General features: G+C 34.3%; 1 pseudogene; it reads right to left on the minus strand.

Annotated features, from left to right (window-relative positions):
- LOC140502588 (putative monooxygenase p33MONOX pseudogene) overlaps nucleotides 1-8,015 on the minus strand; it is a 99,268-nt pseudogene extending 91,253 nt beyond the window's left edge.
- Nucleotides 8,016-25,418: the final 17,403 nt, after the last annotated feature.

A 25,418-nucleotide genomic window follows, 5' to 3' on the forward strand; every position in this document is an offset into this window, starting at 1 on the left:
TACTGACAGTATACTACATTGGGAGTCAAAAGAAGAAATATTTATAAATGAAGACATGAAAAGCAGTAATAAATTATGTGAAAAGATGTAAGAGGGTGAATATTGAGAAGAGGCCATTAAATTTGAAGATTATGAAGCCACTGGTGATTTTGAAGAATTTAATTTTAGTTATTTATTTCAAAAAAAGATTCCTGAATCTTATACTTTTAACATTTTCATAGATTGTCTACTCATGAAATGAGATAATATTTGTAAAGCACTTGATATTAGCATCTATCATATAGTAGATGCTTAACAACTGCTTGTTGCCTGGAATCATTGTCATATTTCATGTTTAAATACCTCAAAAGTTTCAAGGCTTCCACAAAAATCATATTACCTGAACAACTCTTTCATCTCTTGGTCAACAACTTTATTATATTCTAAAATCACAGAATTCATCACCTGATACCCAGCTTTTCGGTGCTGAGATCCTTCATATTTAGCTAAATCACAACTAGATCATACTATAACCCCTTATTGTTTGATAAGAACTGTCAAAACTCAATAAGGATTTGAATTCTACTGCTAAAGCCATTGATCTTAAGGGGTTATTCCAAGCCATGATTAGGCACTGGAGCAAGACTAGAAAAGTAATTCTCCAGTTAAGAAACCATATCTTTGAATTTGGTTAGCTTTCTTACTAAATGTTTATCACTTTAGCAATTGCCAAATAACTTTTAACTATTAGTCATTTGTTTGGTTAACATAGATGATAGAGACTGGATTTGTATCTCAATAAGCTTTTGGGCTTCTTGGCTGCTGTCCAGGATTTAGCAGTTATGTGTCTTGTCTTAGAAGATTAAATTGTTGATAAGTTTCTTATTCTATGTGAAAGGGTAGTGGAAAGGAAGGTTATATTACAAGCAATCCAAAGTACACTAAAGCCATATATATTTTATGCTTTTGAATGAAAATGGAGCCATTGTTTGGGGATCTACTTTTTTGTCCTTTCAAGTAAATTTTGAATGTCTAAAAGTAGTAGGCCTCCTTTCATCCTTTAAATAATTTATTTAAACATGTTTTATATTAAATATGTATTTCTACAGAAACATGTATTCTACAAAATGTTTATAGCATCACATTTCTGTGGGAAAAAAAAAAAAAAAGAAATCCTGGAAGCAAAGTGAGTGCTCTTTCCTTAGAAAATGTTTGAACAAACTTTGTCATGAGAATTTAAAGAGAAGCTACTATCCAAAAATGATGAATGTGAAGGTGTAAGGAAAGCAAAGAAATGGAAAAATTATAATGCTCATATTTGGGTCTTTTTGATACTTACAATCAAAAAATAATCAAATAATAATTAATAATAATAATTAAAGTTCTTTGTATTGGTGCATCTATCACCAACAGAGGTGACTGATTTTAATATTTCTGTGGAAGAAATAGTTTTGTGAAGGAAGGCCTTTTATTTAGCATTTTGCTTGACTGAATACAAAGCAATTGGCTTGCTATAGAATAAAACTTTCCATCAAGAATGGCTTCAACACATGTTTAGACTGATTTTGTAAACACTTTATAGAGATGAGAAAGCAAGCAAGTGAACTGTAGTTATCAATAAGTTTTCAATTCACATTTTTGTAGTAATAAAAGCTCATTTTTCCAATTGTTCAATAGCTTCCCCTCTTTCAAATAATTTGTAAAATCATCTTTTAATGTCCATGCAATTTTGCCACCATCCAATGAGTCTCATAGTGCCTGGCACTTAGTAAAAATGAGTTCACTGAATGATGGTCTTCTCTGTTTAGGAGTGTGATTTAAGGGGGAGGAGCCAAGATGGCAGAGTAGAAAGATACACATATGCTAGCTCCAAATCCACAGCCCATAAAATACCTATAAAGAGCTCCCAGCATATTCTGGAGCATCAGAAGCCACAGAACAACAGAGTGGAGGAGATTTATGTTCCAGAGAGACCTGAAAAACTGACCTGAAAGGTCCCTCGCACACCTGAAACAGAGCAGAGCCCAGCCCTGCCTTGGCTGCACAGCACCAAGAGGAGTAGATCTGAGCAGGCTTCAAGGATTGAATCTCCAGTAGCCATGCATGTCCCTCCACCCACAGGTGCCAAAGACCAGTGAGAGGGTCTTTCCAGCTCGCCAAGAGGGGAGTGGGGTGTCTCCAAAACTCTGGCCCCCTCGGGAGGCAGCAGCAGAGGCAGCAGCAGACAAGGGCTCCCAAAGCAGGCAGGAGCTCAGATCCATTGTTGAAGGTCTCCACATAAACCCCCTGAGGGAACTGAGCCCTGGTGGCAGCCCTGCCCCCACCTGAACAACTGAACTTAATCTCAACTGAATAGCAGCTCCACCCCTGCAGAAAGCCCTGAGGCTGAGATGCAGCATTTGAATCTCAGACCCCAAGCACTAGCTGGGCGGATCTGGTGGCAAGGTGAGTGTGGAAAGGAAACTCAGAAGTCAAGTAACTGGCTGGGAAAATGCCCAGAAAAAGGGAAAAAATAAGACCATAGAAGGTTATTTTCTTGGTGAAAAGATATCTCCTCCCATCCCTTCTGATGAGGAAGAACAATGCTTACCATCAGGCAAACACATAGAAGTCAAAGTTTCTGTATCCCAAACATGCAAAATAAATATTCAATGGGCTCAGGCCATGGAAGAGCTCAAAAAAGGATTTTGAAAATCAAGTTAGAAAGGTGGAGGAAAAACTGTGAAGACAAATGAGAGAGATGCAAGAAAAGCATGAAAAGCAGGCCAACACTTTGCTAAAGGAGACCCCAAAAAATGCTGAAGAAAATAACACCTTTAAAAAATAGGCTAACTCAATTGGCAAAAGAGGTTCAAAAAGTCAATGAGGAGAAGAATGCTTTCAAAAGCAGAATTAGCCAAATGGAAAAGGAGGTTCCAAATCTCACCGAAGAAAATAGTTCTTTCAAAATTAGAATGGAACAGACGGAGGCTAATGACTTTATGACAATCTAAGAAATCACAAAACAAAACCAAAAGAATGAAAAAATGGAAGATAATGTGAAATATCTCATTGGAAAAACAACTGACCTGGAAAATAGATCCAGGAGAGACAATTTAAAAATTATGGGACTACCTGAAAGCCATGATCAAAAAAAGAGCCTAGACATCATCTTTCATGAAATTATCAAGGAAAACTGCCCTGACATTCTAGAACCAAAAAGCAAAATAAGTATTCAAGGAATCCACTGATCACCACCTGAAAGAGATCCAAAATCAGAAACTCCTGGGAACATTGTGGCCAAATTCCAGAGTTCCCTGGTCAAGGAGAAAATATTTCAAGCAGCTAGAAAGAAACAATTCGAGTATTGTGGAAATACAATCAGGATAACACAAGATCTAGCAGCTTCTACATTAAGGGATAGAAGGGAGTGGAATATGATATTCCAGAAGTCAAGGGAAGTAGGACTAAAACCAAGAATCACCTACCCAGCAAAACTGAGTATAAAACTTCAGGGGAAAAAATGGTCTTTCAATGAAATAGAGGACATTCAAGCATTCTTGATGAAAAGACCAGAGCTGAAAAGAAAATTTGACTTTCAAACACAAGAATGAAGAGAAGCATGAAAAGGTAAACAGCAAAGGGAAGTCATAAGGAACTTTACTAAAGTTGAACTGTTTACATTCCTACATGGAAAGACAATATTTGTAACTCTTGAAACTTTTCAGTATCTGGGTACTGGGTGGGATACACACACACACATGCACACACACACACACACATAGAGACAGAGTGCACAGAGTGAATTGAAGAGGATGGGCTCATATCTTAAAAAAATGAAATCAAGCAGTGAGAGAGAAATATATTGGGAGGAGAAAGGGAGAAATGGAATGGGGCCAATTATCTCTCATAAAAGAAACAGGCAAAAAACTTCTTAGTGGAGGGAAAAAGAGGGGAGGTGAGATAAAAACATGAAGTTTACTTTCATCACATTCCACTAAAGGAAGGAATAAAATGCACACATTTTGGTATGAAAACCTATCTTGCCATACAGGAAAGTGGGGGATAAGGGGATAAGAAGGTTGGGGAGGGGGAGGATGGAAGGGAGGGCAATGGGAGGAGGGAGCAATTTGAAGTCAACACTCTTGGGGAGGGATAGGATCCAAAGAGAGAATAGAAGCAATGGGGGGCAGGATAGGATGGAGGGAAATATAGTTAGTCTTACACAACATGACTATTATGGAAGTCATTTGCAAAATTACACAGATATGGCCTATATTGAATTCCTTGCCTTACCAAAGGGAATGGGTGGGGAGGGAGGGATGAAGAGATGTTGGAACTCAAAGTTTTAGGAACAACTCTTGAGTACTGTTCTTGCTACTAGGAAATAAGAAATACAGCTAATGGGGTATAGAAAGTTATCTGGCCCTACAGGACAAAACAGAAGATGGGGAGAAGGGAAAGGAGGGATGTTAGAAGAGAGGGCAGATTGGTGATAGTGGCAATTAGAATGCTTAGCATTTTGGTGTGGGGGGAGGGGACAAATGGGGAGAAAATTTGGAACCCAAAATTTTGTGGAAATGAATGTTAAAAGTTAAATAAATAAATTAAAAAAGGAGTGATTTAAGTGTGCTTACAATCTTTTGTCAATTATTAATATTTTTACTTCCTTATATTAGTAACCATGATTTTTAGTCTCAAAGTTACACTTTTATTAGTTGGAAAAAATTAATATTTTGTAGTAGAAATCTTGACAGTTTTTTTTTTCAATTTTTCATTCTGTCCATCTTCCAATTCTATCTTTAAATGTTCTCAAAAATAGGTGGCTTGATAGGGTTTCTCACTGAGTTTTCTACATACTATTTTTTACTATGCATTGTTTTTAAACTATGTTATGAAGTAGTATATTATATAATATGCTTTTTCTTCATCTGTAAGTTTTTCCAAGACATTTTTGTCCTTAACCGCAAGCATTTTGCTGCTTTACAAGGACATAAATGTTTACTAACTAAAGTAGATTCTAGGATATTTTAGCCTCATCTTTCTGGCAATTGTTTAGAATGCTTAAACTTCAGCAGAAAATAGTGAAAGAAAGACATCATGACTATTTCTTTTGTCTATTTTTTGAACGAAATCATATTTTGGTAGGTAAGTTTGAACCTAATTTTTATAGCCTGCCAACTTGACAATCACTATAATTAGTTGATTAATTATATGCGGGCAGTTATCTGGACTGCTATGTGGCATAGTGGGTAGAGAATCAGGACTGGAGTCAGAAGACCTGAATTCAAATCTGACCTGAGACACTTAGCATTTGTGTGACCCTGTCATTTAACCCTGTTTGCACCAGTTTCCTCAACTGTGAAATGAACTAAAGAAGGAAACAGTAAACCATTCCAGCATCTTTATAAAAGCAACAACAACAACAACAACAACAACAACAACAACAACAAAAACGGGGTCACAAAAAGTCAGATTTGAATGAAATGCTGTGAATATCAGTTCTTTACTATCTGAAACTATAATGGATTCCATTTTAAATAAAATCTTTCCAATGATTGCTTTCTTCAGCACTTTTTTTTTTTTACTTTAAATAAGCAAGATTAATATGTGTGAATCTCTTGTGCAGTCAACAAGCCATTGTCTTCCTAAATTATTTTATTTGGTAATGAGTCAAATTTTCCCAAATATTTCCCCCATTTGCCCTACCTCAAAGTATGTTTTGTTTTGATTTGGAAGGTCTTAATGAGTTGTTAATGCAAGGGCTCTACCTACTTTGGAACAGATGGTGGCATATAAAATTCAATTATCTTCATTATGGCCTTTGTTTGCCTATGCTCATCATGTGAGCTATGAATCAAGATGATGAAATTTCTCATTAAGCTATATTTCTTGTTGACTTTAGAAGCAACAAGAACAACTCTTCCAATTATTTCTCTTGGTTCTCCAAAGGAAAAACAAAAAAAGATATGTCACGGTTTTTTTTTTTTCATTTTGCTGCAATGGTCTCAAATTTTCAGGTCTCTCTTGTAGAAAGAACATAAATATTGATCTTCAGTTCAATAATACATCAATTTAATATTTGAACAAAATTTCCTATTTGGAACACCAATAATCATTAATATTTTTAGACTTTGCCAAATCAATGTGATGCTTATAAAGCAAGTTCCTTTTCTGCCACACTGCCATTGTCACAGGAAAAGCCTTACAGCGCTACTCAGTACTATTGTGTTTGTTTTTGTCTCTTGGCTTCCCATGACAAACGATTTTACTACCTCCACACCAGTCACTTGGTGACTATCTAAGCTAGTCTTCAGAAAGCAGTCTATTGCTGGGATTTTACCTAATCAAATGACTAGTAGCTTTAAATAATATTTGAAATAGTGACAATATCTTTTTAAAAAATGCTTATCTCCTAAAGGATCAAAACTGATGTGCAGAAACTGAAATGAGCCATATCTAGTTGCAGCACTTGGACTTTTAAGTGGTGAAGTTTCAGAAAATGTAGCTGACATGTTAAAGAAGTAACATCAGCTTTGAGTATCTAAAATATGTCATTTTCTGTAGGGAACAAAGCTACCCCAAAACACTTTAGACAAACCTTTTTAATATAGTAAAATTGTTTAAATATGTCATTTATCCATTAAGCTGTCAGACAACACTCCCACACAGGATGAAATGCCTGGTTTTTTGACAGCTGGAGTTGTGTGGGAAGAACCCCATGAAGCACAGGCTAAAAATGTGTCATGAATATGTAGTGTAGAGGGCACTTTTTAGGAATATTGTTGATTATAATATAAACAGACTGTGCCTTTCAAATGAAGAAAAAATAACCTTTCATAAATGGCGTAATTCTTGTCAAAGTTATTACTAGGTAACAGAAACTCACTAAATAAAGCAGAAGCTTCCAGGTTTGTTAGTTCCTACTTATGAGACCTCAGATAAGTCACTTAAAGTTTTTGACCTGCATTTTCCTGAACTGTCAAATGAGTGCTTTTGGCTAAATGATCTAAGGGCTCCGCCATCACTGCATTATGGTCCTATGGAATGTTAATTATTTTATGCTATGAGCAACATACTTCTTAAGCTTAAGTGCTATTTACCATTGAATCCCTGATCTCAAGAGCATGGGAATCATTTTACCAATGAAGATTGTAATCCAACCACAACTTCTCATAGTGAACAATCCCTGCCCATTTTCATGAGTCTTCCACACACGATGTAGCTAACTCATAGACTTGGTACAATAAGAAAGCACCAGGGCTGTCGACTTGTTATTTTTCGTTCTCATTATGTGATCATTTCACTTTCTACCAATTATCGTCAAAATTGTGCTTTACAGACATTTTCTTTCCATGTCATTTAGACACCGATGCTATTGTACTACAATCTCCCCTCCAGGTCTGCATTTCCTACCAGGAATCTGTGCTGTCCTTAGAAACTCAACAAGTCTAGCGTGTCCCCATCTACCTAATCATGCTTCATGGATATCTTTCTCCCCTACCCGACTTTTTATTTCTTTGCTCCAGTAACTACCTTCAATTTAATACAATCATTGCTTCTATTAATAGTTGATTATTCTATGGATCCATTCAACACTCCTGTGGATTCCAACATGAATTTGCTGAGCACCATTCAGTCTAAGTGTTGTTGCCCCATATTAGAATATAAGCTTCTTGAAAGCAGAGAGTATGTTATGTTTGTGTTTGTATCCCCTTGCTTTGCAAGGTAGCTGGCAAATAGTAAGCACTTAATAAATGGATTGCTCTTCACATTCATTTATTCAATCATTCATTCGTGGTTCATTTGTTCATATTTAACCTTGATGATTTTAGAGGATAAAGAATAATAAATTTTGAGTCACAGGACAAGGTTAACATTTTAATTAATTACATAAGCTTTCTGATTTTCATGTTATTCATTTTTTAAAAGGTAGAATTGGATTAGATGGTCTTAAAGTTCCCTTTCCCCCTAAAACTTTTGATTTCTTTGTATTTCCTACCTCTTCTTGTACTCATATCAGTGTTGACATGATGCTGCAGCATACTTAAATGCATCTTACATCTTTCCTTGACATTTGGATTACCTATAATGCTGATCCTAGGAGAGGATAGTGTTCTTTAATTATCAGACCTGTGATATCACTGGATTACTTAATATTGTTGTTAAAAGAAAAAGATAGATTCATGGAACAATGAGGTCCAATGCCAGATACAATGGCCCAAGGATTGCCATCAAGAGTGTAGACCCCAAAGTTTATACTAAATGCCCAGGCCCTAAAGTCAATAAACCTGGATCTAAAGTTGTCAGGACGACTGACATTAAGGTTATCAGTCCTAATACCCTATATTTTGCTAAATGTACTAAACCAAGTGATACTAAGTCCAATTATCCTAATGTCACCAGTATGGTTACAAAGCCATCAAATCAATATCAGAGTCTCTAAACCCACAAAGTCTCATACCAACATCACCAAATCTGATCAACAAGCCTTTGATTTCAACCCCAAAGCCACCAATGTCAAAACTAAATTCACCAAGACAGATTGTAAGGTCACCAAAATATGATCCCAAGGTTATCAAGTCTGAAACCAAGATTACCAAGTCTAACTCTAAACTCATGAAACCAATGATTCCAATGTTGCTTAGTCTTTGAATTCAAAGCCTGACAAGTCCACTGATCCTCAGGCAGTCAAAATCAAAGATACTAGGGTTATGAATAATAGTTTTAATTTTTAAAAAGTAGTATTCCTAGTCAGAGCGATTGTTTAAACATTAAACTACATTTTTTTATTAGCTACAACATGATTATTTGCTACTTTATACAAATAAAGGAAATGGTGAATCATAAGAAAAGTAAAATAAACAAGGAAATGTTAAAAATTAGTCTTAAATATAGTTTAAAATTCAACATATTATTCATATGTGTGTTTATGTATATGTATTTAAATGTGTATGTATGCATGTAATGTATATTTTAAATAGAAAATGTAGACCAGACTTAATTTTTTTACTTAATCTCTTTTTTTTATTTTCTGTATCTCTTCTATAGCATATTATGTCTATTTTAATTTGTGATGCCTTTTGCTAAACTAAAGAAACACTCAAAAATTTGACATTTGATATACAAATTCCACACAATGATTTGAAAGATGTTTTTAAGTTGTCTAGATATGACATATAGTTATTCAAAATTGGGGCCATATGCATACCTTTGTATGCATGTATTAATACAAAGAAAATATCACTTTTTTTTGTTTTTGTCTGTTTTTTTTTTAAATTGACAGAATACCAAATAGAAGACATTAGCATTGTTCCTTTCTGAGCCCGTAAAGAATATTTTTCTGTTGTCAAAAATCTAAGCCCATCATTCACAATAACATTATTGCTAATATGCTACTATTTTGGACATGTGAATTCCTCAATAAATGTGTATTGAATTGAACAGTACTGACTCATGGATTTCAAACTCTATTCTATAGAACTTTCTTTTATCAAACACTTTGGATATTTTCTATAAAAAAAAAAAAATCATACCAATCACCAATATGTATAATTTTTGTTTCACCAGTCAACAATTAAGAATGCTTAAAATTATAATATGTAATACACTTCTGTTAGTGTATAAACCCCCAAACCTTATACTACAGTGTGATGTGATTGACTCTGGTCTCATTCTCTCAAGACCAAAACCTATTTATTACATATTCCTACCACCAACCCTGACGATTCTAGGCTAGTCTGAAAAATTGAAGCATCACTTTTCTCAGCATCAGTTTAAACCCTCATTACCTTTTTCTCCAAGTTTTAGTACCACCATGATAAACATCTCAGGTCAATTTGACAGCTACAATATGGGTTGTTGTTTTCTTTTTAAATAATTGAAAATTTGCTACAATGGAATATTTACAACAATATTTACTACATGTGGTCTGTACATACATCAAAACCCATTACTCTGCCTTAGTAGAAAATCATGCTGTCTCCCTCCTCAAATTATTTTAATTTGCATATAATTCTACATGTTTTATTCCCAAATAGATTAAGTTCCATAAAGGCAGTAACTCTTAGTCTTTTTTCCCTTTGTATCCCTAAGACTTAGTAATGTATTTTACACTCCTTGCCATATAACAGGAGCTTATTAAATTCTTGATGGTTTGAGTTAAATTTCCTGGATAAATGAATTAGAATATTTTATCAGTTTTAATAAAAATAATATTTGCGGTACATTGGATAATGTTTAACCTTTTAAATCAATATCTAAGATTACAGCCTGTCAAGGTCATGATAATATTTTGTAGGAGAATTGTCAAGGAAAATACTTTGTGAATAAAAGCAAGCTACAGAATGTACAATGGAAGCTTACCTGACCAAACTACCATGCATTATATAACAAGGAAGCAAATGCTTGATTTAGGACACATCAGGTCGCCTTCTGGGATTCTTTGGGAGTCCTGGAAATCATCTCAAAGCATCACAAGCAGAATATGAGAAAGAAAACTACACTACTATTAAGATCTTTAAAAGACAATGGGTTATCTGACTGGTTAGAAAATTGGGATTAGGATGAAGAAAATAATGTGCATAAGAATATTGTGATGGCTAACAAGGTCAAGAGATGACAGATACTCAGAGAATGTGCTTTGTGCCTCGGATTAATTCTTCTACAGAGATGGAAAAGCTTCTATTAGCTTTGAAATCACCATGACCCATCCTTATAACTCCATGGGAAAAGAGAGAACAGGAAAAAGAAGGGGGGAAAGGGAGATAATAAAAGGAGAGTTATAGGAAAAGGAAGGCAAACCTCAGAGCTGAGGGGAAGAAAGAAGGGAGTGAATAGGAAGGGACAGAGTAGAAAAGAACAGAAGAGGGAAGAGTTGAAAGCTAGGTATATAAGGTTCAGTAGAGGAGAGAAAAGAGGAAGAGAAATAAGATGTAAAGAATATGGAGAGAAGATAGAGGATTTGCATTGAAATCTTTGCAATACATTTGAGAAGAAAACTGTGACTAATTTCTCATTTAAAAATAAAATGGAAAATAGCTTAAATGGAATGTACTTTTTCAATTCTTCATGCATCCATCCCATAATTGAAATTGAAATTCAGAAATTGAAAATCAGAAGGAAAATAAAGGAAAGACCAGTAACTTGAACTTTAGAAAGTAGTTACAGTGTCCTGATGGTTCAAGGTAGTTATTGTTACAGTCTGACAGGTATTAAATGAATTTTAATGAACTTTATGTCTGAGTAACTGTGTGTATATATATATATATATATATATATATATATATATATATATATATATATATATATATATGTGTGTGTGTGTGTGTGTGTGTATGTATATATATATATATATATATATATATATATATATATATATATATATATATATATATATATATATATATATATATATATATATATGGAGAGAGAGAGAGAGAGAGAGAGAGAGAAAGCAGATTAGACAAGCCCATGTAGACTAGGTTATGAGACCTAGGGTAGCAGACAACGGCCAGTTCTGCTCCAATCCTCCCAAAATGCATAGGTTTTCTCTTTCACAGTCCTTTGTAATGCGATTGGCATCATCTCTTTCCTTATCTGTATCTGCTCCAAAGCATAAACATTTCCTTCTCCACTCCTAGTGTCATGAGTGTGAGTAGAGATAAACTGCCTTAGACTATAAGCTCCTTGAAGGTAAAAACTATTTCTGAGTAACTATCTTTGTGTAGACAGAGAAACAAAACACTTCCACGGAAAAATTATTTATCTGCTTCTCTTGCTATTCACATATCGTGACTCTACATATGAAATTTCTTGAGTGCCTCATGGGTTTTAAAACACTACTTTGAAAAAATATAAATAATAAAAACATTTATCTTCCTTCCAACCCTTCCCCTTTCCTGACTTCTATTTGCACATTTGTCTATCAATCTCTTTTGCCTCTCAGCAGTATGGAACCTTGCTATATTTCTGCAATTATGCTTCAGTGCATTCTAGGAAAATTCCTTCTGTTTACCTTATTTGCGGTAACCCCTGTCTGCCTACCATGTTCGGGTGGTATCAGTATTCTATTGCAATTTATCCTCTATAAACTATCCAATCTAGCTGAGTAGATTTGAGTCAGACAAAAATTTAAATGTTGGAGGATGTTGTTGTTGGTGACTCTGTCTTGCCATTTGATGAATGAAGGAGGAATACTATGTGATCAATGGGCCAATAATAAGAATAAATCAGCTTAATGCAATTTGCAAAGGTGTTTGTGTTTCTGCTCCCAGTTTCTCTGTCATCACTCAAAGAATGTGCACTGTGAAATAAGCCAATTAAGTGACCCTGTGAAATAAGTATCCTATACCATCCCCATATCTTAAAATATTTTAATTTCTTAACAAGCAAAAACAGTTTAAAAAAATAACATTCTTATATAGAGAACCCTACTTAATCTTATTTGGGGATGTCGACATTTTTCCCCTGATTTGTCACAAATGTGGTTGAGTAGCCTGCACTACCAAAGCCTAGGGGAATTTTTTTTTTTTCCTCAAGTCTCCAACATATATAAAGATAGTAATGATGAAGAAGATCATTTATGCACAGGGCAGGTTCTACTTCATACAGCTTCCGATTCAGGACATTGGGTCAATTATCGGTATACTTTGCTTTTACTATCCATGTCCTTTTCCTCTTCATCTCACTTTCCATAGGACCAAGTTCTTTCAAGACTCAACTCAAGTGCCATCAGGAAAACTTTCCTGATCATTTTAGTGGTCAATGTCCTCTCCCTCATCCTTACATGTTTGTGGATCGACTTATTCTTCTGTGTATTGTATTGTCCTAGCACAATGAAAAAATATAAGCTCCTTGTCAAATGTAGGCTCCTGGAAAACACGTACAGTTTAATTTGGGATTTTATATTCTTGTTGCCTAGCACAGTACCTGGTATATAATAGTGATTTAATGAATGTTCTCTAATTGATTGATTAAATGCTAATTTCTTGATGGCAAAAAAAAAAATGTTCTTTTTTTTTTAATCTGTAGTAACTTGCACATAGTAAGCAGAATTTTTCATAGCATCAGTTTAAATGGAACTGCAAGTTATTACTGCCTGTCACTGTGATAGCCCTTCAACTCACTGGGTCCCTTCTTCAAATTTCTCCCTTCTCCAATCCATCTCCATAGAGTTGTCAAAGTGATGTTCCTAAAGCTCAGATCTATTTGTGTTTTTCCATGCTCAATAAAACCCTTAGTCTCCTTTTGACCTGAAGGATCAAATATAAATTTCTTTGGCAATCTGGCTCAAACTTACCTTTTTAATTTTATGATGCCAAACCATTTATTATACAAAGCCAAATCCTTTTCTGCCCCATTTTTAAGCTGTAGTTTAAAACTTAAAACTGCAGTAAGACTTTAGGAACATCTATTTATGACTGACCAATCTAATTATCTACAGGTACAAACAAATGTGTGTATACATATACATATATACAATTATGTATACACATGTATAAACATACACACATACATATACACATATTTTGTATGTATGTGTGCATATATATGCATGGAGACAGATGGGGCAGTGGATACAGGGCCAGATCGAAAGTCAAGAAGACCCATTTTCCTGAGTTCATATCTTGACTCAGATGCTTACTAGTTGTACTGCCTTGGGCAAGACACTTAACCCTGTATGCCTCAGTTCCTCATTTGTGAAATGAGCTGAGGAAGAAAATGGCGACCATTCTACTATCTGTGCCAAGAAAACCACAAACGGGGTCATGAAGAGTCATAAATGATTGAACAACGATAAATGTAATATTTTTTTCCCTTTGATTGAATGAAATTCCTTGAGGGCACAATAGACTTATTGGCATCTATAAGATGTATTGGCATACATCTATAGCATGTATCACATAAGAGGTGATTGGTAAATATTTGTTTATGGGTAGAGTAAAAGTATGAGGAGAAAATATAGATAATCAATCAGAGATGTGGGGGTCAGGCATTACTTTTTAGGTTATCTGGTAAAACTTATACCAAAATCATGAACTCCATCTCCCATATTCCTAAGCATTAGTTATTCAGTGTTATAAATTCAGCAATAGGTAACTCCCTAACCCTGTAGCATCAGTTCTAGACAGCTATAATTGTTAAGCAGTTTCCCCTTGACATTAAACAGAAATTTACTGTCCTCAAGACCTGAACAGAACAAATCTGATTCCTCTCCCCCATGATAAAAAATCAATGTTCTTTTAGGAAAGGTCATAATTTGTTTTGTTTTGTTTTTTTTATTTCTACTTTTACCATATCTACATAAATTATTAGGCAAAATCATTCCTGTGTCAGATGATAGAGGCTATAACTAAAGATACTGGCTTATTTTGTCAAAGACAATTGAAGGAAACACGGACCTATGAAGTAGCTCCATATAAGTAACCTTAGTTGATGACTTGCTGCCATTTAGTATTATTATTGTGCAAGAACGCTGGGTGATAGTAAAGGAGAGAAACAGGCAGGAAAATGGGAGAACTGCAGAACAAGAAACCTCTGGTAGAGAAGGTATGTGATAGGGGAAAAAATGAATTAAAACTAGTTAATTGTCAAGATAGTGGGAGAAGGGCATTTCAGAATTGATATGCATGGTTCAAGGCAAAAGAATATGAAGAAATGGAAGGCAATAGGAGTAAGAAAATCTATAGGCACTAGCAATCAAAGGAAGACAGAGAGATCTAATAATGAAATGATGCTAAAAGTCATGACAGAGGCAAGATTCATTGGTAATAAGACACAAAATTAAATCAACTTTTTGCATGATTTAAGAAGCTTCTTAAATGTTTCCTGCTGCCTTAGTTATTTGTGAAGCCAGCAAGCATAAAGAGGTGAGCCACAACAGATAGTTGGCAAGTGGGTCAATCACACTGTCATGTGGAGGCAGAGATAAGTTAAGATTATTCCAACTATACAACTATTCATTGTACTCCTTATTAAAAGGGATTTTGGAAGGTTATTGGCAAGTATCTTAGTTATATTTGTTGCTATAACTTGACTACATTTATTTTCTTCATTTTATCTTTGGAAGAGCAAGGGCAAAGAAACAAAGATTTTCATTTGAAAATTGATTCTGATCAATAATATTCTTCTAATATCCTGTATGAAATGATGACAAAATGTGTCCCTTTAATGAGCTGACAAACTCACATAGGGTACCAAATTATATTGTGTGGAAAAAGAAAATTAATTATGTAATTGTTTTATTTCAGGCTTCTCTGTTGTGTACACTCCTGGTCAAATATTTTCTTTCCATTTAGTCAATATTGTCTAAGAAGAAAATTGTTCTCTCTTTATAAGTGAATGGATTTAGATGACTGAGCTGCTCATCTTCAATAGATTAAATATTGGTACATTTAAACACCATGTTTAAATTGCTAATGATTTTAAAACAAGGTCTAAAAAGGACATAAAGTCCTCTGTGACACAGCAACCTGGGTCCTTTTGAAACTTGTCCAGAACATATTATACCACAGAAGGTCCAAGTAGGAGCTGATCAATTCTGCCAAGACTATAAACTTTCCTGAGAGGGTGATTGGGTGTAAACAAAGGAATCTGGGACCTTTTGCAAATGCATCTATCCACTATATGCTGACTCCAAGTCCTTTTGATTATATTGAAGTGGATTCACTGAGTAAGTTAAAGAAAGGTTATTATAATTGCTCTGATATTTATTGGTTCTATCTATCTAGAGATAGAGATATGTAAATGGAGAGACAGAGACCGATAGGGGTAGAGAGACAGAAATAGACAGAGACGTTGACCATGTGCTTAGTTATTTAAATGCTGTCTCCTTTGAAGGCAGAAAACATTCTTCCTTTCTTTACATACACAACACTTAGCTAAGGGTATTAGTAAATAATAGTTACCATTTTATAATATAGTAACATTAGTACAGCACCAGTGCAGGAGTCAGGAGGACCTGAGTTCAAATCTCACCTCAGACTCTTGACATTCACTAACTGTGTGACCTGGGGCAAGTCATTTAACCCCAGTTGCCTTATCCTGGGTCATCTCCAGTCATCCTGATGAATATCTGGCCACTGGATTCAGATGGCTCTGGAGAAGCGAGGCTGGTGACCTGCACAGCCCTCCCTCACTCAAAAACAAAGTCAAGTGCAAGTCATATCATCATTTCTCTGATGACATAGTCTTTGGCAATGAAGGACAAACACACACGTTAGTAGTAAGTAGTAAGCACATATTAAGCTTTAATGATTTTTGATTGATTAACTATTTTATAACATTTTGCTTCATTTCTTGTGCTTCTAGAATTGCCTGATAATTTTCATAACTTTTTGTTTATAAGTGAATATATATGTAATGGTCTCTCCATTTGATCTGCTATCACTGTATGCTCCTGATTCATCAGTTGGTACCTCACTCTTGATATGAACTTATTTGTGTGGGGGTTTTTTGTGATTTTCACATCTCTTACATCTAACTCATAGATCTTCAGTTCCCTTTTGTAGCTACGCTAGCTGGATTTTCATATTACAATGTTTCTGCAATATTATTATTAATATGGAACCATTTCCATTACTGCATACTAAAATTTGGCCATCCCTTCGTAGTCTATATGATAGTTTTCCATGTTCTTCCATAAATCTTTCACTGAAGATATTCCCCACTCTCCTAAAGGCCTTTCTCTGAGTCCTTTCATAGTTCTTGAAAAAAATCAAGTTGTTCATATGTTGTCCATTCATTCTTACCTCCCTTACTCTAGCACACCCCTTCCCACTGCAGTGGACATCTTAGCCCATTATTACCTATTTTAGATGTTTGGCACTATGAGAAATGAACCAGAAGTTGCTGTACTTATACATGAAAGCAGTATGACTTTACATATCTCACAACCACCCACTGGTAAAGTCAGTTTGGAATATATTTGCTAAACAAAGAGAAATTACTTTATATACCTTTTAACTTGGTGTTTGATAACATGCTATAATACAAAGACATTACCATTCTTGCCCCAACTCCTTCCAACAGAATTTTATGAGTCAGAACTGCTTGAACGAAATGTTCTGATAAAATTTCTATATTCCAGAGATGACTTGTGGGAAAGGTAGTTGTTCTGTAAACTTCAGGTTCAAGAAAGCAGGTTTCCAAACCCATTTCTCTACGCTAAACTAATACTCCTAACAAATTAAAGAAAAAAATCTTAATTGAACTTAAGGCTGTAATTCTCTCTTATACAATATGAGGAAATTGCCTGTTAAAACTTCCTTGAAAGGCAAAAGGAAACCTGTGGTGATTTAGATATAACATATTCTTTTAAGGCATGGTATTAAAATACATTCCCTACTGGAAAATCAAATTTTAACAATTGAATTGCACACCAAGATCCAAAGAATATTTCAAATGTCAGAATGAAAATAACCAAATTTACCATTTCATTTCAGAGAGGCATAACAGGGTTTACTCGTGTTTCAAAACATGTATTTATTTCTCTCATGAGATTATTCTTTTTTACCCAAGAGGGATAAGATTAAAACACATGAGTTGAATTCAATAAGCTGTTTGTTATCTTAAAAATCCTCCTCTTTTTTTTACTTTAGGATTAATCCTTTTAAGATAATGAAGTGTTGTGCTTTAAGGTGGCTCCTGGTTATTTCAGGAATAACTAGTGTCTATGGATTAAGAGGCTCTAAAAGGGGAGAGGTCAGTAAAACACTGCTTATGTTACTTGCCTCTAACTCTATCACACAGCAGCAAGGAAAGTTTGGAAAGGGTGCTTGTAATTATAATGAACTACACTTTGCAGATCTAACCCTTTCTCTGCAGCATATGGCACTTAAATTCTCATTCACTGCAGGGTAAGGAAGGCAGTTCAAAATGGATTACAATGGGATAAATAGGTAACTACAGTTCCCTGAGTGTAGAAGAGCCTTAGTGAGTATATTATGGATCAGAGAATAAAGCAATAATTTAATCACATGAGGCTGATTATATTGTTTGTTCCCCCTGAATCAAATGCTAGGATTTTTTTTTTTAAATCCCCATTGATAATATAAACAGCTGGAAAAATCAACAAAGAAACAGCCATGAATTATGAGAATTTACTTATTTATGATGAAAAACCCAGAAGTATTAAACAAAATATATTGTATCATTAGAATCGATGTGGAATAAACAGGTGTAAGAAAAATATTGATTCATGAAATTAAATTATGGAGCATAGAAAAAGCATAGCAGGGGATGGGGAGAATTGAATTCTAGTTGCAGTTATATTACTATTACATTCTGAGACTTTGGTAAAAATTATGTAATTTATCTGAACCTGAGTTTCCTTCTTTGTAAAATGAGTATAATACTTGACCATCAATCTCATGTGGTTAGTTTTGGTTATTGTCAGGATAAAATGTGAAAGTAGATATGAAAGTAATTTGAAGAGTTAAAAAAATATTCTCCAAATATATTGTATTCCTAACGCAAACATCAAGAACCATTGAGTTTTCAATATAATTGGGATATCATCGTATATAAACATAGTCCCATCTTTTGGGTTATACCCTCACACTGGAAGTATTGGGACCCTAGAATATGTCTGACTAGTGCTGCTATTCAAAGGGGTAATCCTGAAGGGCTAGGTTCCTAGTCCTGTTCACAAACCCCTAATGCAACAGCATGCCTCCCATTGGCAATTATCCAGGCAGAAAATATGTGTATGTGTGTGTGTGTGTGTGTGTGTGTGTGTGTGTGTGTGTTTCTTAAATAAAATTGAACATTATTAGGGTGTCACACATATAACTTCATATGCTGTGTTATTTGTGGTTAAGTTACCCACTCATGAACCATATCTTAATGATTACTTCCTATCAAAAATTGACTGTATCTTATGGTTCTATGGGCCCTTACATGAACCACAGTAGACCTAGATCCACTGGAAGTAGTATATAATTTGACATATCAAAGTATTTTGGCACTTTATGAAGTAATCAAGTAGGCAGTCCCCTCTAATTATATAGTTGATAACCCATCCATACCACAACGTCCTGTGTGTTTCTATGTGCTCCTATAAATCCTCCAATATATTGGAAACCATGTTCTTGACACTATGGATTCTAGTAGAACAAATGATAGTGTAATTTAACTGTAAATATAGGTAAAAATTAAAAAATCCTTTCTGGTAGAAATGACACTTACAAACATTCTATAAATACTATGTAATTTGAGGAGGACTAGTCCACTAAAATCTTAGGGGGAGAAGGGAAACAGAAAAGACTTCTCTTAGAAGCTGACATGAGCTCTGCTTAAGTACACAACAGATTGTAAGAGACAGGTGAGAAGGGAATGTATTCCATGAATGAGACAGCCTATGCAAGAGCAAAGAGAGGGGAGGTGGACCTCAGAGTTCTGGAAAGAGTTAGAACTCCAATTTGGCTGGAATATGGAGCGAGTGCATGAATGGGGAATAATATGAAATGTTCGAAAAGGCATTTTGGAGCCATATTGTGAAGGATCTTAAATGCCAGGTATATGAATTATCGGGAAGGGAATGCAACAAGGGGATAACATGGTCATCCCTCTGTGTTAGGAAGATTATTTTTGCCCAATCTGTAGAGGAAAAACTAAATGTCTACGATTAAAAACATAATTGGGATTTGAAAACACAAGCTATATAAAACAGGCAATCAGTAACAACAAAAATAATATGTCTTATTTGGTTGATCTAAATTATCAAGATAAATGTGTTTCTTTTGATTCAGTTGTCCAGATAATTAGGTTTTGTTTTGTATAAGTAGATACAGCCAACAATCAAATGGACAGATTAGTTTCACGGAGACAAAGCTCTCAGTTGTAACTAAATTATATTCCTAATTACATAGCAATAATGTTAAAATTATGAAATGCAATACTAATTTTGTACACAACTCATCAAATTGTCAAATATGATTTTGACTTAAATACAAGAGCAATCTTAATCAGTTGGTGTATGAATAAATTAATCTTTGTCAGACCTATAGACCATCCATAAAATGATCAGGAATAAATCTGGCAAAGTAAATTGCTTCTTATAAAATGCTTCCCTTTCACAAGTGGATTCTCACATGAATATTGCTGAAAATTTTTTATAAAATATAAATCCGAATATTTGATAAGCTCTTTGCTCTTTTATTTTTAAAGAATGATAATGTATGTTACCCCAAGCAGGATGATAAAAGTTATGTTGCTCCTATATTAATTTTTGGCAGAATTTTTTTGATGTCAGTGGAGAGAAGAATCATATATATCACTAAAGAATGCACATCTCTAAGTCATGTTTGATTCACTGATTGTCATTTTATTCTGTGGTGTACCATGTTTGTTTTTAAGCCCAGCTTCCGAAGGAAACATCTTTAGAACTTTTTTAATGCTCTTTTGGCAATATCTGCACCAACCTGTGATTCTTCACAGGAACTGATTTAGATTGTGTCAATTTTTACTTCGTCAAATTATTCCAAGTGATTATGTAACCATTTCAATATTTTCCACATAATTAATCATTTTAAATGACAACAGTTAAATCAGTTTTTGCATAGAAACAGTCCAAATTTAGGCTATTTTAGTTTCAATATTTAAATGTTTTTTTTTCTTATCACCTTAAAAGGGCTATAAAAAAACCCTTCCTAGCATCTCCTAAGGGGCTAGGAAGATTGGTTGGTTGGTTGGTCGTTGTCCTTCATTCTCAAAGAGGACCAAAGTGACATCATGATAAAGTGACATTTCAAAGTGTAGGACTGTGGCTGACCAGACAGATACAAGCTTGGAATGCTCTACCACAGATAGAACCATAGTGGAAGAAGGGCCAACCTTGGAAAGTCAGATGATCTGGATTCAAGTCTAGACTCTTGAAAGAAAGAAACCAGGTCTTCAGGCAAAGTTTGTTAACTTTGGTGATATAGGAAACTCTCTAGTTGGAAAAGCGTTGTTAATCTCTATCAATGAATAATTTTTCACACTTGGAGATTGCTGTAGGAATGCTATAGGTCCAGGAAAAATATATTTTAAACCTCTGTTCTCACCACTCTGTTTTCACCACTTATAAATGTTAAGGTTTTTGTTTGTTTATTTCTTTGATCCTACCAAATGACTTCTATCCCTACACATTAATGTTAATTTAAATTATAGCAGGACAATCACAGGATTATAGAATCATTGCTTTAAAGTCAGAAAGGACTTCAGAGGCCATATGGTCCAACCTCTCATAATGCAGCTGAGGAAATTGAAGCCAAAAGATTAAACGCCTTGGTTATGGATGTACGCATAACAGGGAGAATTTGAAACCAATTCCTGTGACTACAAGGTAAATATTCTTTCTATTATTTCCACATTTACTTCATTAGATTATGAGCTGCTTGACAGTAATGACCTTTGTAAAGCTTTCTTTTTTTATTCCCAGTGCTTATCACAATATTTAACACATAGTTGATGCTTAATCTGTGTCTATTAACTGAATGACACTGTACCACTATATCTCCAGGATGCCACAGTTGGGGTGTATTTCAATTGAATTAATTTGCAGAATATAATTTCACAGCAAATAATGACATGTCAGAACTACAAATGTATGTATTATGAGTGTGTGTACATGTATATAATATTATGAAAAATGGTGAAGCAGTATAAGGAACAAGTATCAAAAACTCAGCCACGGTAGTTGATTTCTATTTCATATTTGCTCTTGTTTCAAGTCAATCTGTTATTTGTGTACTAATTATTTTAAAGATATAAAACTACAGAATTTAGTATAACCTACTGACCTATGAATACTAGTTTTGATCTGAAATAGATTATTAGAATAATTTTGAAACAATCCTTCTTACAAACTGAAGTCACTTTGAGCATGAGAGATTGTACACATCCATATTTAAATATACCAACAGTAATCAATAACTTCTTCATATTTTTAAAAGTTATGAAATATTAGTCAGACAATGGAATCCTAATGAAATACTGGATATACTGTTGGATTCAAAGGAAAAGGTTGAGATTAGGATTTCAGCACTACTCATTACTTACTCCTGGGATGATTCACCTAACATAAGACTCATTTTTTTCATAAGAAAAAGAAAAGGGTTGTATTGGATGACATGTGAGGTTCCAAGTGGAAATCTATGATGCTAAAATGAATTCTGTTTCATGGAGCACTGAACCTGAAGTAATAAGACCTCTATCTGAGTGCTGGTTTTGTGATTTGCTCATCTTGTCCAAGTGCCTTTAACTGTCTGAGTGTTAATTTCTTCAATCCCCAAGTCAGCATATTGTACTAGATTATTTCTGTGGTCTCTACCAGCTCTGATTTGTGATTCTGAGCTTGCAACTTCTAAATAACCAAATTTCCATTTCCCATCCTAGTTCCTAATAGGGTTATTACTAATCCCAAATAATAAACACTCGCATTCATACAGTGTGATTTCAGCTGTAAGGATGGGAAGCTGTCAATTGCTTTTAAGAGTTCTTAAGAGGGAATTGTATGCTTTGTCTCTCTGAAACTTATTATGTGAAAGGATTTGTTAACTAGAGTTATACAATTAATTGTAAGCTTTATAAGGGACTTCTAGCTGGCCTAGTGGATTGAACACTGGACCCTGAGTTAGGAAAACCTGAGGTCAAATATGATTTTAGACATATACTAGCTGTGTGACCCTAAACAAATCACTTAGCCACTATCTACCTCAGTTTCCTCATCTATAAAATGGTAATAAATATTGCACCTTCTTTCCAGGATAGTAGTGAGGGTGAATTGAGATCATATTTGTAAAGTACTTTGTAAACCCTAAAACACTATATAAATGCCAGCTATTATTAAGAAGTCACAAAAAGTGCGACACATAAAAAGTTCAAGACATATTTTCTAAACAATTAATAATTTTGTTAATTATGCTAGCAATAGTTAATAAAAGGGGTTGGTGGTACTCTTGAATGCCAAAGACTACCCATGGAACTCACTGGCTTATATGCCCTTGGAATAGTGAATGTTCTTGACAGTTGCAATCAACTGTGATTGGTTAATCAATAATGAGAAGAATATTATGAAGAGAGCCAGACCTATTCTAAGGAGAGTCTGGGGGACATGACTCTGATCACTCAGTCTTAGAAAAGGGACTTATGTCTTACCCAGATTACCCCCACCTAGGGCAATCTGGACTACTATGCTCAGACCTGAGTGGAACACAATGAGTCAGAATTCACCTTAGATCAAATACTTTATAAGGTTCTCTAGTTGGATGGGGTCTCCTATCCAGGATTAAAAGGCATGTACCCCAGGGATTTGGGTAATTTCATCCATTAACAATGTCCTTCAGATACTGAACAACCTTAGGGTTTCTTTAAAAATCCTGATCCTAATTCAATAATTGGTTATTAATATGAGACAAACAATAATTTCTCCCAAAAGGAATAAAATGACTTCAAAATGACCACTATGCTATTTTAGATCTTTAGGGATTGAAAGGACCACATAAATGGTATATACAACTGTGCTTGCATGTATCCCCTTCCCACCATCCCAAAATGTAAAGAAAAAAAATATCAGTCAAGAATGGAATTGTTAGATCAGTAGCTTCCAAATTTCTATAGTTTCTGCAGCTTCCAAATAAAGAAAAAATTACAGCAAGCAATAAAGTTTTATTTGAAAAGACCATTGTATTTTTGTTTCTTATGAAAGGTATCAATAGACTAGGGTTATACAGGGATTATACATTTTTATATCTATCCTTCATAATAGATATATACATATACATATATATATGTGTGTGTGTGTGTGTGTGTGTGGCAAATAGAGCTATAACTGGCAATTTTTGCTTCAGTTCTCTATAGCAAAGTCCCCTTGGCCTGACTTCATTTAATTTCTAGCACCAGATCTCATTTTCTCCTTATTTTATAAACATACACAGTCTAGTGATTATATTGTATACAGAAGACATTCAGTGTCTTTTGATGATAATTACACAGACTTTTTAAAAGTGCTATGCTCAGAAGTTCTATAATGTCTTTTCTAACACTTATTTTATCTTTATTTTATGGAATAAAACAAGCATTTCCATGATATAGTAAAATAAAAAAAAGATAACTGAATATGAAACTGAAAATCTTATATAGAATTTACTATTCCTTTTAATTTTATATTATGTAATTTTCCCCTTTTTTCTTTTTTTCTCTCCTCCCACCCTAGAAATGTCTACTATTAGACAAAAGATATATATATATATAGACTTATATGTAGATGTATATATATGCATATATGTGTGTATGTAAATATAAGTGCATGTATATATGTATGCATGTATGTATATATATGTAAAATTATTCTATAGATATTTCTATTTCTATTCTATTCTATTTCTATCTTTCTTCACATGTTGTTTATAATTAATTTGTTATTTTTAACAGTCAACATGACTTATTCACTCAAAGTCTTTCTTAAAACAATATTGCTGTTACTATATACAATGTTCTTTTGATTTTGCTCATTTTGCTTTTCATTTTTTCCTGCAAGTCATCCCTTATCTTTCTATAATGTCTCATATGAAATCAAAGCTACATTTTTGTTACCTTTCCATGGTTCATTGCATTCTGATTTAGATACTAAATTCCTCAAAATCACAGACCACTAGGTCATCTTGGACTACAACTTTTGTTTAAAGTCATATTTTTCACTTTGATTTATATGCAGTATTATGATATAATTTTATAACAGAATTTTGGAAAACTGCCCAAATTTTGGTAAGCTCAAAGGTATTTTGACTGCTGGAATGTTTTGGTTTTTTTTATTGTTACTACTTGTTTTATGTTTTCCACTCTTGCCTGATTCTGCTAGAGAATTTACCATTTGTAGGCTAATGCTTTTGCTTGTTGGACAAGCAGGCATCAGCTCAATGTTCCGTTAAATCAATTGCTCTATCTCTACAGGGCTGGAACTCTTCTAGCAAATATATACTCAGTGAGGAACTCCCACACCTGAGGAATCTGCTCAATAGAAGCCTGATATTAATGAAGCAACTGAGGACTGCTGGTTCTATTGATACAGATAGTACATTTTAAGTCACATTGCATATTTTAAGTCACAATAAAGGGGGAAATATCAGTTTAGATAAATAGCCATAGATAAATAACCAACTGAGTATGACAACACTTGTATTCTGTAGTAGTAGTAGCAGCAGCAGCAGTACTAGAGATAATAATAATAAATTAAGTTGTGATCTTGATATACTTTTGACAGCTTGTAGAATAAAAGCCATTTCAACTAAGCAGGACCTGTATGGATGTATGAGGCAGTCAGGTAGGACTAGCACCTCTGGTGTGAGGGCTTCCTGAGCTCTTTTCAAAGTTGCTCATCCACTTTTGGCTCCAAGAAGCTGCAGCATGCTCCATAAGACACACCAATAAGCTTTCTCACCAGATGAGCTAAACCAGATTGAAAGTAACTGACAGAC

Source organism: Notamacropus eugenii, chromosome 4 (genome assembly GCF_028372415.1).
Source record: "Notamacropus eugenii isolate mMacEug1 chromosome 4, mMacEug1.pri_v2, whole genome shotgun sequence".
In the NCBI taxonomy this organism is placed as follows: Eukaryota; Metazoa; Chordata; class Mammalia; order Diprotodontia; family Macropodidae; genus Notamacropus; species Notamacropus eugenii.